The sequence below is a fragment of the Mustelus asterias genome, chromosome 21 (assembly GCF_964213995.1).
Source record: "Mustelus asterias chromosome 21, sMusAst1.hap1.1, whole genome shotgun sequence".
Taxonomy (NCBI): Eukaryota; Metazoa; Chordata; class Chondrichthyes; order Carcharhiniformes; family Triakidae; genus Mustelus; species Mustelus asterias.
Window position 1 is genome coordinate 19,635,681 of NC_135821.1, and position 14,547 is coordinate 19,650,227.

Consider the following 14,547-nt stretch of genomic DNA (forward strand, 5'->3'; position numbering starts at 1 on the left):
TCTCCCCCCCCCCCAACCCATTCCCTTTCTCCCCCCCCCCAACCCATTCCCTTTCTCCCCCCCCCAACCCATTCCCTTTCTCCCCCCCCCAACCCATTCCCTTTCTCCCCCCCCCCCAACCCATTCCCTTTCTCCCCCCCAACCCATTCCCTCCCCCCCCCAACCCATTCCCTTCCCAACCTATTCCCTTCCCAACCTATTCCCTTCCCAACCTATTCCCTTCCCAACCTATTCCCTTTCCCCCAACCACCACCACCATCAAAATATATCTATTTTTAAAAAATAATAAAGCCCATTTAACACAAAATCTGCTCCCCCTTTTTCCTCCCACAAACAAGCCTGACAACCCCCACCACCCCCCCTCCCCCTCCCCTCCCCTCCACACCACCCCCCTCCACACCACCCCCCCTCCCCCTCCCTCCACACCACCCCCCCTCCCCCTCCCCTCCACACCACCCACCCACCCACCCAAGAAAACACCAACAACTGGAAACCCTCGCCTTATTTTTTGTGTCATTTCATTTCAGACAAAATACAAACACCACCCCTCCTTTTTTTGGGGGGATAAAATAAAAACTTGGAGGTACATTAAATGGAGATCATTTGCTTTTGGTTTTAAAATGGGTGGGTGAGGAGGGGGGCTGGGTGAGAAAGAGAATATATATATACACACAAATAAAAAGATAAAATAAGACTTTGTCATTAAATGTGGCTCAGCAGATCATTCCTTTCTGTTGTTTTAAAAGGAAAGGGGGAGGTTTAAAAAAAATAAGAAATAAGATTTAAAAACTTAAGGTTCATTAAATGCAGATCATTTCTTTCTGTTATTTTAAAGGGGGGGTGGTTAAGAAAGCGAAGGAAGGAAAATACACAGAAACAGGACCCCCCCTTGTTCTGGAATAAAACAAAACTTAAGGTCATCAAATGCAGATCATTTTTTTGTTGCTTTAGATTTTTTTTGGAGGGGGGGCTAGAAATGAGATGAAATAAAACTTATGGTACATTAAATCCAGGTCATTTTTTTGTTGTTTTTATTTAAAAAAAGGGGAGAGAAGGAAAAAGATTACACACCAAACACGAACCTTTTTTTAAAAAAGATAAAACTTGAGGTTCATTAATTGTAGATCATTTATTTTTGTTGATTTAAAATGGGGGGAGAAGGGAGGGGGAGGGGGGAGAAACTACTTGGCATTTTAAACTCACCCCACTCTCACGTAGGAATATTAATTATAGCTCAGAAGGCCTGCTTTTCCTGGCATTTAAAAAAATATATATTAAATAACAAGGCTGCCATCAATAGGATTATATTGTCAACCACCTCCCCCACACACAAAACAGGGATTAACCTCCTTTATTTAATTTTTTTAAAAAAATCTATATATGAAAGGGGGGGGTAAATTATTTTTTTTTGGGTTATTTGCTTGAAGGTTTATTTTATTTTAATTTATATTTGATTTATTTTTTATTTTAAGATGGAGATAGGCTTACTTGCCGAGCTGGGATTCGATCCCGGGTCCGGGCTCCCCTGCTGCTGCTGCCGCCGCCGCCGCCTCTCAGCCTCAGCCCAAACTTTCGCCCCTTGCTCCCCGGCGCACTTATATCAGCTCAGCTTCAGCTCAGCTCCCCCCCCATCTCTGCCCAGAACTACTTTCTCCTCCACCACCATCCCCTCCCACTTGAAGCCCCAGGTTCTACTTTCCCAGCTCGGATGGATAGGGCACGCACGCGCGACGTCAGCGGGGCTGCGGCTGGCCCCGCCCCCCCTCCCCTCCCATCGGCGCACGCCGGACTAAAAATAAACGCGGCGTGCTAGCAACTCGGCTTTGATTGGACGGCCCGGACGGCCAATCGGACAGCACGTCGCCGACGTCACTGCAGCGTCGATGTCCGCGGGAGGAGGGGGGTTGTGTATTTGGATATCGCCTGTACCATCCTTGGCCTCTTTACCCAGCGGCTGCCATCGTACCCGCACGGTGCTCTTCACAGGCTCAGGGCATCTCAGGGCAACTCGTATTGATGTTACCACAGGATTAGCTTTCCCTCCAAAGTGACTTGCATTTATATATCACCTTTCACATCCCCAGGGTTTCCCCAAACTGAGTTAAATTTATATAGCAGCTTTCACATCCTCCAACTGACTTAAATTTATATAGCAACATTCCCGTCATCTGCTTGTCCCAAACTGAGTTAAATTTATATAGCAACTTTCACATCCTCTGGATGTCCCAAACTGAGTTAAATTTATATAGCAACATTCACATCCTCTGGAAGAAACCAGCAGAAAGAAAAATCTCAGCTGGCCGAGAGGAGAGCCCAGAGAAAACAGAGACCAGCAAATTGTGCATCCTCTCAGCCCATTGTCCTCCTTTGCAGAATATCTGGTTGAGACTGCCATTGAACATGCCCCTTTCTACATCAATGGGGTAAGAGTTTTAACAACACCAGGTTAAAGTCCAACAGGTTTATTTGGTAGCAAATGCCATTAGCTTTCGGAGCGCTGCTCCTTCATCAATGGGGACATCAATGGGGACAAAGTAGAAATGGTCGAGAGTTTCACGTTTTTAGGTGTCCAGATCATCAGCAACCTGTCCTGGTTCCCCCCAACACTATAGTTAAGAAAACCCACCAATGCCTCTACTAATTCAGAAGACTAAGGAAATTTGGCATGTCCACCAAGCCTCTTACCAACTTTTACAGATGCATCATAGAAAGGATTCTTTCTGATTGTATCACAGCTCCTGCTCTACCCAAGACCGCAAGAAACTACAAAGGGTTGTGAACGAAGCCCAGTCCATCACGCAAACCAGCCTCCCATCCATTGACTCTGTCTATACTTCCTGCTGCCTCGGAAAAGCAGCCAGCATAATTAAGGATCCCATGCACTCCAGACATACTCTCTTCCACCTTCTTCTGTCTGGAAAAGATACAAAAGTCTGAGGTCATGTACCAACTGACTCAAGAACAGCTTCTTCCCTGCTGCCATCAGACTTTTGAATGGACCGACCTTGCATTAGTTGACCTTTCTCTACACCCTAGCTATGGTTATAACACTACATTCTGCACTCTCTCTCTATGAACAGTATGCTTTGTATAGCATAACAATTCTTTTCACTTTAAAAAAAATTCATTTGTGGGACATGGGCGTCGCTGGTGGGCAGCATATATTGTCCATCCCTAGTTCCCCTTGGGGGGCAGCAGAGGGTCAACCACATTGCTGTGGCTCTGGAATCACATGTAGGCCAGACCAGGTAAGGACGGCAGATTTTCTTCCCTAAAGGACATTAGTGAACCAGATGGGTTTTTCCGACAATTGACAACGGTTTCATGGTCATCAGTAGATTTTTAATTCCAGATATTTTTAAATTCAAATTCCACCATCTGCCATGGTGGGATTTGAACCCGGGTCCCCAGAACAATAGCTAAGTTTCTGGATTCACTGGGGTTCTCTGTATACTAATAAATGTGACAATAATAAATCAAATCATTGCCAGAGTGGGACACCTGATTCCCAGCAGGGAAGGCTTCACATAAAATTGCAAACCGTTGTGTTACAAGAGGGAAGGCTGCCATTTTGTATCCGCTATGCACTCCAGTCTCAGCAGAACCAGTTGGACCAGGGAGGGCCTCAAGCACACCTCATCGCTGTTTGTGGGAGTTTGCTGTGCGCAAATTGGTTACTACATTACCTTACGTAACAACAGTGGATCCATTTCAATGAACTTAAAACACTATGAAGCGTCCTGAGGGCGTGAAGGGTGCTATAAAAAGTGCAAGTGGCTTTGGGACACCTGAAAGACGCAACGATTCTGATAATGAACGAGATCCTCCATGTTAAATAGTTGCGCACCACCCCAGCATTCAACTTTTCAGAGGGACAAGTGCCATAGAGACAGACTCAGCAGTAACAGGTCTGTGATTCCCATTAGGGGAGGCAACGGCCTTGGGGTATTACCACTCGACTATTAATCCAGAAACTCAGCTAATGTTCTGGGACCCAGGTTCGAATTCCACCACAGCAGATGGTGGAGTTTGAATTTAATAAAAAATATCTGGAATTAAGAATCTACTGATGACCATGAATCCATTGTCGATTGTCGGAAAAACCCATCTGGGTCACTAAAGTCCTTTAGGGGAGGAAAGCTGCCGTCCTTACCCGGTCTGGCCTACATGTGACTCCAGAGCCACAGCAATGTGGTTGACTCTCAACTGCCCTCCGAAATGGCCTAGCAAGCCATTTAGTTTCAAGGGCAACTAGGGATGGGCAATAAATGCTGGCCGGCCAGCGACGCCCATGTCCCATGAATTAATAACAAACAGAAATGTCTGGGTCTGCATGCATTACACTGAATGGAGTATTGTGCGTCCATCCTACTCCATCAAGCCTCAGATCAGCCATGATCTTGTTGAATGGCGGGGCAGGCCCGAGGGGCTAGATGGCCTACTCCTGCTCCTATTTCTTATGTTCTTATTAAGTGTGGGTAACCCATTGAACTTCATTCATGATAAGGGTTGGGAATTGCAATGATTTCTGTCGATGGAACTAACATGCTCCAGTACCTCTTGAGTTGGTGACCTTGCCCTGACAAGAGACGCCGAGAATACATCTTGAAATAACAAAAGTGAAAACTGTTCAGCCTTTTCTCCAGGCCTCACAGTTGCAGAGGAGAGTAGTTTGGTACTCTCCGTCAGGTCACTGTTGTCCCACACTACTAACTCAGCTTGGATGCAACGGTTATGGCTTTCACGGTGCGTGAATTGATTTCAGCATCAAGCAACAGATTGTTGGTGATTGCGGAGTTTAGGTATGTGAAGCTGTCAACAACCTCCAGTGTCATAACATCAATGCTGATAGATAGCGGTCTGACAACAGCCTGGACCAGACATTAGTCTTCCTGATGCTGATGGTCAAAGTGAACTCTGTACAGGCGTGAGAGGCTCTGACCATTTACCGCTGAAGGTGTTCCTCAGTATGGAGTGCAGCATCATCAGCGTACAGCAACACTCTGATGAGGATTTGTACAGTAATAATACTTTTATTTAAGTTTTTTTATAAGTTTCCTTTGCTGTTGTGATTAAGTTAATTATTATTTGTGCCCCTTTCTTTGAAAAGGGGGGCATTTCCATTTGATTTTGAGTTTCCTTATGGGTTATTTTAGAAAAGAAAACACTTTGCTTCTTAAACACTCAAACCATAGAATTAATGTGGCACGGTGGCAGAGTGGTTAGTACTGCTGCCTCACAGTTCTCGGGACCCAGGTTCAATTCTGGCCTTGGGTCACTGTCTGCGTGGAGTCTGCACGTTCTCCCCGTGTCTGCGTGGGTTTCCTCCGGGTGCTCCGGTTTCCTCCCACAATCCAAAAATGTGCGGGATTGGCCATGCTAACTTGTCTCTTAGTGTCCTAAAATGTGTAGGCTAGGGGGATTAGCGGGGTAAATATGTGGGGTTACAGGAATAGGGCCTGGGAATAGGGATGCTCCGTCAGAGTCGGTGCAGACTCGATGGGCTGAATGGCCTCCCTCTGCACTGGGATTCTACGATTGAAATGAAAAGGCCAATGAGACAAATAAATCGATAATGTCTTTGAGTGATATCGGTCGATGGATAAATATTAGCCAGGCCACCTCAGAGGAGTCCCCGGTATTCTTCGAATAATGTCTGAGAGCCAGGATTTTCCAGCCATGGGTAGGACTGGAAGATTCCTGGGGAGATCTTTTACATCTTCCTGAGGGAGCACGCGGGCCTCTGTTTTATGGCCTCTTTGATGGCAGAACTCATGTTCAGCAATTTCATTTTCCGTTTTTGAATGTTTTTCATAGAGAATCATAGAATCCCTACAGAAGGAGGCCATTCGCCCCATCGAGTCTGCACCGACCACAATCCCAGCCAGGCCCTATCCCCGTAACCTCATGTATTTACCCTGCTAGTCCCCCTGACACTAAGGGGCAATTTAGCATGGCCAATCCACCTAACCCGCACATCTTTGGAGTGTGGGAGGAAACCGGAGCACCGGGAGGAAACCCACGCAGACGCGGGGAGAATGTACAATCTCCACACAAACATTGACCTAAGCCGGGAATCGAACCCGGGTCCCTGGTGCTGTGAGGCATCAATGCTAATCACTTGTGCCACCGTGTCGCCCATTTCTGTGTTAAAGATGCCACAGTAAGGCAAGTTGCTGTTTGAATTAAATCCTAAATGAGGAAGTGGATGATCTTAAATCAGATCCACCCCAAAATTGTGGATTACTCACAAATTGATACTACTTGGAAATGGGCAAAATAGAACAGGAAAAAGTCTTTATTAATGCAGAATAATAGATACCTAAGAGTGAGTTACAGGCCAGAATTTATTTAGGAAGTGGATTATATATTAAATGTGTAGAATGGGATGGAATATCCAGGAGTAAGAATAGTCTAACAAAGTTATAACTGAGAGAGTGACCCATAAATAAAAAGCTGTTTCCTAATTGTGGATTTTGAGGATCTATAGAATAATTTGAGCCTGGGAATGACAGAAGTTCACTAATCTAATCGACAGTTTTGCAATCACCAATTACAAAAACAATGATTATTTATTTATTTTAAAAATGCAAAGTTCCTAAACCAAGCAGTTTCTTCCGCTCCTGCTGCATTGAGTGCAGATAGGTTTCCGCTCAGTCTGTGGATTAGAGTCACAGAGGTTTACAGCACGGAAACAGGCCCTTCGGCCCAACTTGTCCATGCCACCCAGTTTTTACCACTAAGCTGGTCCCAATTGCCCGCGTTTGGCCCATATCCCTCTATACCCATCTCACCCATGTAACTGTCCCAATGCTTTTTAAAAGGCAAAATTGTACCTGCCTCTACTACTACCTCTGGCAACTCGTTCCAGACACTCACCCACCCTCTATGTGAAAAGAATTGTCCATCTGGACCCTTTTGTATCTCTCCCCTCTCACCTTAAACCCATGCCCTTTAGTTTTAGACTCCCCTACCTTTGGGAAAAGGTGTTGACTATCTACCTTATCTATGTCCCTCATTATTTTATAGACCTCTCATCCCTGATCCTGAGGAACTGCCTGAGAAGAAGAGAAGGTGTTGATGTATGCAAATTAATTGGCGATTGGACACTCTTCTATGGTATGGTGCACGGTTTGCTCTCTCCCACGGGCACATAGGGGGCTGGCACTCATGCCCCATCTGTGGAGGTTGGCCAAGCAGGGGCCCTGGCCGGTCCTGAACCTGTTGAGAGTGGACCACTCTACCCTCAGAAGGTTGAAACCAGGCAGTTGGTGTGGGTTGGGTTTGAGACCACGTGCTTGTTTGTCATGTCCAATGATTCCCATTCATTTGTCCAAGTGGAACTTGCGTTGAAGTGTGGGACTGTGTGAAAGGGTTTTTCCAGACTGGCCTTCTTAATGGGAGTGGTACCTTGGGTGGGCTGAATAGATCAGCACGAAGGGGCAGCTGGGGGGCATTGCAAACTTCTTCTATCATTTTGTAGGTTGTAGCAAGTCGGCGGATATATGGAGGAGTGATGTTTACCAGGACAGGCAGCCCAGGAGTGGTGTTGAGTCCCAGTAATGATATGCGTGGGAGACTGAGAAATGCCTTGTGATTACTCCCCGATATCTGTTAACTTTCATGGTAGTGTTTTTGAGGAGGTCTTGTGGTACAGTGGGTTAGCGTCCCTACCTCTGAGCCAGAAGCTCCGGGTTCGAGTCCCACCCTTGATGTCCAAGAAAGATGCATTCATTAAGCGGCCAAACAGGTTGAGTGTCGACCTGCAAAATCCTTCCAAACACACGCCAATGTCAGGCGGTGAGAGTGGGAGAGATTCCTGGTCAGACATGTGATGGAAAGAATGTTGGAGCCTCGACCATCACTGACCATAGCTCCAGACTACAACACGCATGGAAAAAATGCATGATGCCACAACGACCCATGAGTGAACTGTAGCCCTTTAATGTGTGGGTTGCACTGAGTGTGGCTGGGGGATTATTGAGCATTGAGGTTTCTTGTTCTACACACAAAGTGAGTTCCATTGTGTCCCCTCTTTACCTTTCCTGTCAGCACTTTCTCTTATTGTGGTGGAGTTCCATGTGTGCCGACTCTCCTCCAGCCCATCACCATCCTTCCCAATGTGATCAAACTGTTCGATTGGAGGGGCATCTCAGCTGAGCTTGCCCTGAACCACCGGTAACACAACACCCTCGCACCAAGCCGTGATGTTGCAAAACTTCCATTGAAGGAGAAGAGGAAAGGGGACAATTGCAGCACAACAAGTTTACTTTGGGTAAGTTCCATTGACAATTTTTTTCTTTATTTATTAGTGTCACAAGTAAGGCTTACATTAACACTGCAATGAAGTTACTGTGAAAATCCCCTAGTCGCCACACTCCAGTGCCTGTTCGCGTACACTGAGGGAGAATTTAGCATGGCCAATGCACCCTAACCAGCACGTCTTTCAGACTGTGGGTGGAAACTGGAGCACCCGGAGGAAACCCACGCAGACACGGGGAGAACGTGCAGACTCTGCACAGACCCTGAGCAAGGCCGGGAATTGAACCCAGGTCCCTGGCAAGTAAATTTCCAACTTACTTGGGTAATTTCCATTACAAATCTGGGCAGAGGGGCAGCACGGTGGCACAGTGGTTAGCAATGCTGCCTCACAGCGCCAGAGATCCAGGTTCAATTCTGGCCTCGGGTCACTGTCTGAGTGGTGTTTGTACATTCGCCCCATGTCTGTGTGGGTTTCCTCCGGGTGCTCCGGTTTCCTCCCACACTCCAAAGATGTGCGGGTTAGGTTGATTGGTCCTTAGTATCAGGGAGATTAGCAGGGTAAATACGTGGGGTTACGGGGATAGGACCTGGGTGGGATTGTGGTCGGTGCAGACTCAATGGGCTGAATGGCCTCCTTCTGCACTGTAGAGATTCTATGATTTATAATTGAAGCTGTTCAACATAAGACTTTTTATATAATTATCTATACTCTTTATTTTTAATGTGGCAATTTAAATTAAACTTGAGTTAACATCTGTCACAGTGGCATAATATGACAACATGTGAATTGGACAGTCTGTATGATGCTCAATTGCGAAAAATAATTTACTACAAAATAACAGTCTATTTCTGTGAATCAATACATTTGGGTTGGAGGAACACTTCAGGAGATAAAGTCCAAAAATGGCAATAATTAACTTTTACCAATTTTTACAAATTCTTTGAGTACAAACAACAGGATCTCAAAATGATTGTGGCTGATGAAGGCCATTTAGCCCATCCTAACTGAGCTACGCTAGTGTTTAAGCCCCATATGAGTCTCCTCCTGAGACTGAAACAGATTGTTCTCAACTTTGCTTTGCGATATTTGATCCTGAGGTGAACTCCTGATGACACAGTTGCACCATTATGAAGAGTAAGAAGTCTCACAACACCAGGTGAAAGTCCAACATGTTTATTTGGTAGCACGTGCTTTCGGAGTGTCACCACTCCTTCATCAGGTGAAGGAGCGGCGCTCCGAAAGTTTGTGCTACCAAATAAACCTGTTGGACTTTAACCTGGTGTTGTGAGACTACTTGCTGTGCCCAACCCAGTCCAACGCTGGCAACTCCACATCATGACCATTATGAAGACCACCGTGTCGCATTGCCCCCACTTCACTCTGCCTCAGTCTTACCTTTGTTAACCATGAATCTGATTATTGCACTGGACTCCCAGCTGGCCTTCGGGCTTCCACCCTCTATAATCCTAAACCCATCCAAACCCCGGCCTCCTGTACCCTAACTTGCATCAAGTCGCATTCCCCCCTTCAGTCCTGTGCTTACCGATCTATGTTTTGGCTAAGCAACATATTTTGAAATCCTCTCCTTTCTTTTCAGATCCCTCTGTGGGCTCGCCCATCCCTATCTCTGTAACTGCCTCCAACCCTACAACCTCCAAGATCTCAGCACTCCTCCAATCCTTGCGGCTTTCTCCATTTTAATTGTTGCACCATTTGGTGGCTGTGTCTTTAACCACCTGGGCTTTAAGCTCTGAACTCCCCCCCCCCCCCCCCCCCCCCGCTCTCTGCCTCACTATGGGTGGGATTCTCCGATCTCGCCCGTACCCGTCCTGCTGCCAGCGAGAATGGAGAATGTGGCGCTCAGCCAGACCTCCATTCACTGCAGCAGCACGGGAGAATTCCAGGCGCAGATGATGCGGTTTCCGGCGTATATCTCTGTCCTCCTCTCAAACGCTCCTTAAAACCTCTTTAAGACAGTGATAAGGAGGAATTTCTTCTCTCAGAGGGGAGTGAATCTATGGAATTCTTTACCGCAGAGGGCTGTAGAGGCTGGGTCATTAAATACGTTCAAGACTGAGTTAGGCAAATTTTTAATCAGTAAGGGAATCGAGGATTATGTGGATAAGGTGGGAAAGTGGAGTTGAGGATTAACGCGTTAGATGGATCATAGAATCATAGAATCCCTACAGTGCGGAAGGAGGCCATTCAGCCCATCGAGCCTGCACTGACAACAATCCCACCTAGGCCCAAACCCCACCTATTTACCCTACTAGTCTTCCTGACACTAAGGGGCAATTTAGCATGGCCAATCAACCTAACCTACACATCTTTGGATGACCTAACCTACACATCATGATCTCATTCAATGGCAGAGCAAACTCGATGGACCAAATGGCCGACCTCTGCACCTACATCTTATGGTCTTACATCTTTGAACAAGCTTTCGATGATCTGGTCTAATATCTCCTTATGTTTTTGTTTATTATTACTCCTGAGAAGCACCTTGGAGCATTTTGCTACATTAAAGACACTACACAAATGCAAGCTGGTGTTGTTCATCCTTCAGACTTCTCTTTTCCAAAGAGAGCATGGCTTAGAGTCATAGAGGTTTACAGCATGGAAACAGGCCCTTCGGCCCAACTTGTCCATGCCGCCCTTTTTTTTAAAACCCCTAAGCTAGTCCCAATTGCCCGCATTTGGCCCATATCCCTCTATACCCATCTTACCCATGTAACTGTCTAAATGCTTCTTAAAAGACAAAATTGTTCCCGCCTCTACTACTACCTCTGGCAGCTCGTTCCAGACACTCACCACCTTCCGTGTGAAACAATTGCCCCTCTGGACCTTTTTGTATCTCTCCCCTCTCACCTTAAACCTATGCCCTCTAGTTTTAGACTCCCCTACCTTTGGGAAAAGATATTGACTATCTAGCTGATCTGTGCCCCTCATTATTTTATAGACCTCTATAAGATCACCCCTCAGCCTCCTACGCTCCAGGGAAAAAAGTCCCAGTCTCTCCAGCCTCTCCTTATAACTCAGACCACCAAGTCCCGGTAGCATCCTAGTAAATCTTTTCCGCACTCTTTCTAGTTTAATAATATCCTTTCTATAATAGGGTGACCAGAACTGTACACAGTATTCCAAGGCTTCTTAAACCTTTTTTTCTGGCATGTATACCTGCTAAGTTTGAAATAAATAATGAATAAAGTAGCATTCCGTTAAGTTCCTGGTATAAGATCATCTCTCAGATACTCCCCTCGGAGGCTAAACTGACATTTTTGTCCAGTCTTTTCAGGTCTTTGATGGTGGTGATTTATTGCACCTTGTGTTTCGCTTGGCTTTGTGTTCCATTGGACAGAAACTAAACAATTTAGTTGAATGTGTCCTGGTTTGTGTATTGTAATGTTTTTTCAATGTCCATTATAATAGGATTAGCTAAATGCTGACTGCTGTGGCAAATTTCTTTTAATGACTAAACATTACCAGAGAGGTTTGCTTAGTTGATAAAACAGTTCAGGGTGACTTCCCCCAGTGGTTCTTTGGACATATACAATGTCCAGCCACACACACTTGGCAAAGATCATAGAATCATAGAATCCTACAGTGCAGAAGGAGGCCATTTGGTCCATCGAGTCTGCACCGACCACAGGTGGCAGCAGGGAAGAAGCTCTTCTTTAGTCAGTTGGTGCGTGATCTCAGACTTTTGTATCTTTCTCTTGATGGAAGAAGATGGAAGAGAGAATGCCCGGGGTGCGTGGAGTTCTTGATTATGCTGGCTGCTTTTCCAAGGCAGCAGGAAGTATAGACAGAGTCAATGGAAACCAATCCCATCCAGGCCCTATCCCCATAATCCCACGTATTTACCCCGCTAGTCCCCCTGACACTAAGGGGCAATTTAGCATCGCCAATCCACCTAGCCTGCACATCTTTGGACTGTGGGAGGAAAACAGAGCACCCGAAGGAAACCCACGCAGACACGGGGAGAACGTGCAGACTCCGCACAGACAGTGACCTAAGCCAGGAATCGAACCCAGGTCCCTGGCGCTGTGAGGCAGCAGTGCTAACTACTGTGCCACCGTGCCGTTCCTATCACAGGTATAAGTCCAGATGATGAAGCCTATTTGGTTCAACCTACTCATTCTTTCATTGACACCCATCATAGCATTTGAGGACACAAATTGGGAGCCATTCGGCCCGCTTTGCCATTCAATAAGATCATTGCTGATCTGATTGTGGCCTTAACCCCACATTCTGCTGATCCCCAATAACCTTTAACTCCCTTGTTAGTCGAGAATCTATCTACCTTAAAAATATTCAATGGCCCAGCCTCCACTGCTCTGCGGGGAAGAGAGTGATGACTCTCTAAGAGGAAAAAAACCTCCCCTCATCTCCATCTTTTATGAATAGTGTTAAAAAGCCTCTTGAGCAGTTCTGGCCTGTCAGCATAGGCCTTAGCTCAGAATGGTTTCCATTGACTCCCATCCATTGACTCTGTCTACACTTCCCGCTGCCTCAGCAAAGCAGCCAGCATAATCAAGGACCCCAAGCACCCCGGACATTCTCTCTTCCATCAGGAAAAAGATACAAAAGTCTGAGATCATGTACCGACTGACTTAAGAACAGCTTCTTCCCTGCTGCCATCAGAGTTTTGAATGGACCTACCTCATATTAAGCTGATCTTTCTCTTCACCCAATCTGTAACTGCAACACTACATTCCTTCCCTTTCCTTCCCTTCATAGAATCCCTACAGTACAGAAGGAGGCCTTTCGGCCTGTTGAGTCTGTACCGACAACAATCCCACCCGGGCCTTATTCCCGGAACCCCACACATATACCCTGTTAATCCCCCTGACACTTGGGTCAATTCTAATGGCCAATCAACCTAACCCTCACATCTTTGGAGTGTGGGAGGAAACCGGAGCACCCGGAGGAAACCCACGCAGACACAGGGAGAACGTGCAAACTCCGCACAAAGAGTGACCAAGGCCGGAATCGAACCTGGGTCCCCGGCGCTGTGAGGCAGCAGTCCTAACCACTGTGCCACCGTGCCGCCTTTCTCCCTTTGTACTCTATGAACGGTATGCTTTGTCTGTGTAATGCACAAGAAACATTACTTTTCATTGTATCCCATAATAAGTCAAATCAAATCAAATCAGATATTGATCACTCTTTGAATTGGGTGCTTCTTGATATCGGTTTGGACTAGTTTGGACCAGGGAGCGGCGCGGGCTTGGAGGGCCGAAGGGCCTGTGCGGTATTGTTCTTTGTTCTTTGGTTCTCAATCTGCCTTTTAATAGTATGGACCCGTGCCCCTGGTCTTGGAGCAGCTTTGAAATGCGAGCGATGAAGTGACCCCTAATATGGCCATTATCGCCTTGAGGGGAATGGTTGGCTGGAGAGGGTCTGTGTGTGATGTGGAATAGCACCAATTACAAGGGTTCAATTCTCCTTACGGCCGAGATTGTTTTGGGAGCTGTTTGTTTGGCCTTGCCCCTTAGAGAAAGGCAAACCACCAGAAACTGGCTCAGGAGGCAGCATTGGCAGATTATGAGCCAAGGACCTGCCTTTGGGCAGGGAACACATGAATGACTGAATATATCTATTCTGATTGCGATATGGTGCCCAAAACTGGACGCGAGTTTCCAGATGGCATTTGCCCAAGGCTCTGTAAAACAGAAGCTTCACTTCCTGACTTTCCTATTCTAATCTCCATGAGGAAGAAGGCCTCCATTGTACTTGCCTTTTTGATTCCTTTCATATACAGACACTGTACATGGCGGGGACATGCTGGCCCAGTGGTTAGCACTGCTGCCTCACAGCGCCAGGGACCCGGGTTCGATTCCCAGCTTGGGTCACTGTCTGTGTGGAGTTTGCACGTTCTCCCCGTGTCTGCGTGGGTTTCCTCCGATGCTACGGTTTCCTCCCACAATCCAAAGATGTGCGGGTTAGGTGGATTCTAAATTCTCCCTCAGTGTTACCCGAACAGGCACCTGAGTGTGGCGACTAGCGGATTTTCACAGTAACTTCATTGCAGTGTTAATGTAAGCCTACATGTGACTAATAAACAAACTTTTCTTTAAATCCCCTCTGCTTCTACAGAACGTTCCTAGTCTCTCAACATCAAGAAAATATTTCAGCTTGTTTTTTTTTCAGATCCAAAGCAGATTACTTCGCATTTCCTCATATCGAACTCTGTCTGCAATAGTCATGTTCCCTCATTTAGTCTGGGGGTGGAATTTTCCAGCGCTTGCTGCCGGTGGGATCTTCCGGTCCTGCCGAAGGCA

At 46.5% G+C, this 14,547-nt stretch overlaps 2 protein-coding genes across 14 annotated transcripts in view; both read right to left on the bottom strand.

Moving 5' to 3' along the window:
- LOC144509186 (protein Tob2-like) overlaps window positions 1-1,582 on the bottom strand; it is a 40,856-nt gene extending 39,274 nt beyond the window's left edge. For 3 of the 13 annotated variants that reach the window (XR_013500408.1, XR_013500407.1, XM_078237628.1), the window contains exon 1: window positions 1,489-1,576. The gene's annotated coding sequence lies outside the window, so the exon portion shown is untranslated. Of the gene's footprint in view, window positions 1-1,488 lie in introns of all 13 variants that reach the window. The other 10 variants (XR_013500410.1, XR_013500406.1, XR_013500405.1 and 7 more) reach the window with 9 other exon arrangements.
- Window positions 1-14,547, bottom strand: part of phf5a (PHD finger protein 5A) — a 110,673-nt gene that overhangs the window by 9,240 nt on the left and 86,886 nt on the right. The gene's annotated exons all lie outside the window — the stretch shown is intronic.